Source organism: Sinocyclocheilus rhinocerous, unplaced genomic scaffold, assembly GCF_001515625.1.
Source record: "Sinocyclocheilus rhinocerous isolate Xijiao unplaced genomic scaffold, SAMN03320098_v1.1 scaffold257, whole genome shotgun sequence".
In the NCBI taxonomy this organism is placed as follows: domain Eukaryota; kingdom Metazoa; phylum Chordata; class Actinopteri; order Cypriniformes; family Cyprinidae; genus Sinocyclocheilus; species Sinocyclocheilus rhinocerous.
Genome location: NW_015634026.1, coordinates 1870781 through 1874375, shown reverse-complemented (window position 1 = coordinate 1874375; position 3595 = coordinate 1870781).

Here is a 3595-nt window from a genome sequence, read left to right as displayed (position 1 = left end):
ATTGGTCTAAACATTCTTAGACATTACTTTTATATTGTGTAAACAATTACTTTTATATATTGTTTATAATATTGAACATAAAACCATCCTCACGCCTTACGTTTAGATGTAATGAAAGGTTGCCTGTCATATTTCAAAATGTTGCAATCGATTTCACACATTTTAGTCTGAAATTATAGTTTGGGAAAAGTCCAACTAGTAAATGTGTTCAAGTTTGTCACAACAACACATTATCTAATGCAAATAAGAAACATTACTTACTCGACATGAAAGATCTCCTCTGCTGGCTCCAGCCGCGCTCGCGTTCTGTTTGTGAAGTAGACATGAAGCTTTTTCCTCTCAGCGCTCTGGGGTTAATACAAGACTTTTTCCTCTCAGCGTGTCTTCTGGGGTAAATACAAGGCTTTTTCCTCTCAGCCCGTCTTCTGAGGTAAATACAAGGCTTATTCCTCTCAGCGTCTTCTTCCAAAAACGAAAAGTATCCGAGATGAACATGTTGCTGCTTTGTTTACGGTGATGTTTACGGTTTACATGTCTCGCGTCTCATGTGGAGATTTGTAATATCAATAGCGGCGAGCAGCGCGTGGGCGTGATCTAATTAGAGATAATGAGAACAGATAGGAAAAACTGGACCTGTCGTTGGTTTCATACGGATTACTTTATCACAGAATATTTGTTTTCGGTAAGAGTTACTTCATTTATACACCCTCTGAATTTTCTTTATTTTACAAAAGCACATTGTTTTGTTGCTATTATGACTATACACAAATAAAAGTAGACCCTTTGCAGTTTAAAACGATACCTTATTCTTATCTGTACGGTCAAAATTGACGAAGTATTTTTAGTTATTTTCGCGGTCATCAAGAAAATACGAGACAGACCGCACACGACCCCAGAGGGTTAATCTCCTTATTACTGTATACTTTCTGTCCGAATGAGTTTTGAATTTTGGTTCCTTGCCACTGTTACGGAGGTTCTCGCCACTCACGTGCTTCAGGGCCCTATGCAGGAGGGTCAGGTGATAACAATGAGTTCATTAAGTACGGTCTCTCCGCATGTGCTTCCTGTTTTTGCAGACGCCAACGGCTCTCTGCAATCAGAGGATATCTCGGCACCTGCAGTTCAGCAGCTTCCAAGCATAGAATGGTTAAAGCCCCTGGCAGACTATTGGGCCATGCGGCGATGTCTGCCCGAGATCTCGTAGTGGGTGCTACATACCATTCGACACGGTTACACCATCCAATTCCGGAAAGGGCCCCCTCCTTTCAGCGATGTTATTTTCACGATGGTGCGTCCCTGCAAGACCTCAGCGTTGAGTCAGGAGATTGTGTCACTCCTAGAGAAAGGGGCTATAGAAGAAGTACCCCTCACTCAAAACAGATGGCGGTTTACGTCTGATTTTGGACTTGCGTCGCCTAAATCTCAGTTCTGGCCCACTCAGATGTAGTTCTTGGAATTGGTCAGTCTGCTAGCCGGCCCCACTTGGGAGGTTCTCCTCAGACACGACCTGCTGGCTCGGGGCATGATTTAGCATCCTCACCCGGATTTGCGTAAGTTATGGGTGTGGCCCCTGAGTGGAGTGCATTAATGTGTTCTGGTATCTCGGCGGAGATTACCAACACTATTCTTAATTTTAGAGCTCCCTCCACAAGACGCTTGTATGCCCTTAAGTGGAAGCTTTTTACCTCCTGGTGTAGGCAACGCAATCTTGACCCAGTCCATTGCCCTGTAGGCTTTATACTGGAGTTTCTTCAGAGTCATTTTTCTAAGGGGGTGGCCCCTGCCACTCTTAAGGTTTATGTGGCAGCCATATCTCATTGGATAGTGGAGGCTATCCCTATGTCCTATGAGGCGCGTGGTTGGACTTCGCCTCTAGGGGTGTGTGCTCATTCAACAAGAGCAATGGCTTCTTCTCAGGCTCTCTTTAAGGGGTATTCGTTGGAAGATATTTGTGCTGTGGCAGGATGGTCCTCTCCTAGCACTTTCATCAAGTTCTACAGTCTGGATGTAAGGACGGCTCCTGGCTCCCAGGTTTTGTCCACTTGAGCAGATGCTTTCCTTGGTCTTCCAGCTCTCTTCAGGTACATGAAGGTGTTATGGTATATTGTTCCCATAGTAATGATGTCATCGCAGCATTGAGTGAACCTATGAAAGGGAACATCTCGGTTACGTATGTAACCTTGGTTCCCTGAATAGGGGACGAGATGCCGTGATGCTGGCCGTTCCTGTACCTTCGATAGCACTTCCTTTGTAATGTGGAAATCTGATTAATTTGCACGTAGCATGCTGCTATGAGCATATGTGACGTATTCTTGGGGCGGTGCTAAGTGCTATTGGCCAATTAATTGGCATGAAGGTATAAGGCCTTCAGACATTCGTCACACCAAAGTTGTTTCCCATAGCAATTATGTAATCGCAGCATCTCGTTCCCTATTCAGGGAACCAAGGTTACATATGTAACCGAGATGTTTTCTGTGAACGTGTGAGACTTCCGGTTCATTAGCCGCCATAGGGAAATAAAGAGAAGAAGAATAAAGTGCATTAAATGGTAAAACTGTTTGCACTACAAGCCAGTGTGTTCATAATTAAGATAATATATTTAAATAATATGGTAAGACACACCCATTTGCAATATCAAGCAAAACAAGCTGTTTTTTACATCTAAAAATAACTGGAAGCATGGCACCACTGGAAGGATGACACCAGAAGCCAGACACATTAAATTAACAAATGGCAGTGACTACTCTTACGGGAAAAATTAGGTGGATAGCTTCATTTTTATTTCTGCATTTTAATACTTACGCGTGCATAATACAGAAAGAACAATGATACATAAAAATAATATTCTGATGATAAGTAAAAATGATAATATGCGATGAAATATAAAGGAAATATAAAAAACCTTTATATTTCCTTTATATTTCGTTGCATTTACAATATTTTAACCAGCAGGTGCTGCCAGAATGTGGTGTTTCAGGCGCTTCGAAACAGTAAATCCTTTCGTGAAACATTGGTTCAGTTGATTAAGAGCTTCAAAAATATTTGTTTTCCTCTAATTTGCTTGGAAGTGTGCCTGAATGAAACAACGAAAGAGGAGTTCCCCTTCAGGAACTCGAGCTGCGTCGAAACGCTATGGGAACGCCTCCAGCGTGACCACGCTCTGAATCACATGTGTAATCAGTCCAATGGATGGGCGAGACGTCACGGGCGGGGTGACGTAGTGACCAGGAAGCATAAAAGCACGTGCGGTGAAACCGGCGTCAGCTTTCTGTCATTCAGCAAGCGCTCTGTGTGTGTGTCAGTCTGATATCTGTTTGTGAGTCTTATTTAGTGTTGTCTGTCACGAAATCGCAAGACAAAACCAGACACCTAAGGCGAGGGCAGGCAGCGTTCAGGGGGCGCGCCACTCCGCCTGTCTTTCTCCGAGGAGATTGATACGGAGGGCGTCAAAGAGCTCGCCAGTTGCACAAGCATCAGTTACACAAGCATATTATGCCTGATATTATAATGAGTCGCATTAATGGGGAGCGGAGCTCGCGCAGTTGGCTCTCGGGGGGTGGAATGTGCTTTTCCCGCTGTTAAGCGCTCCGCTCTC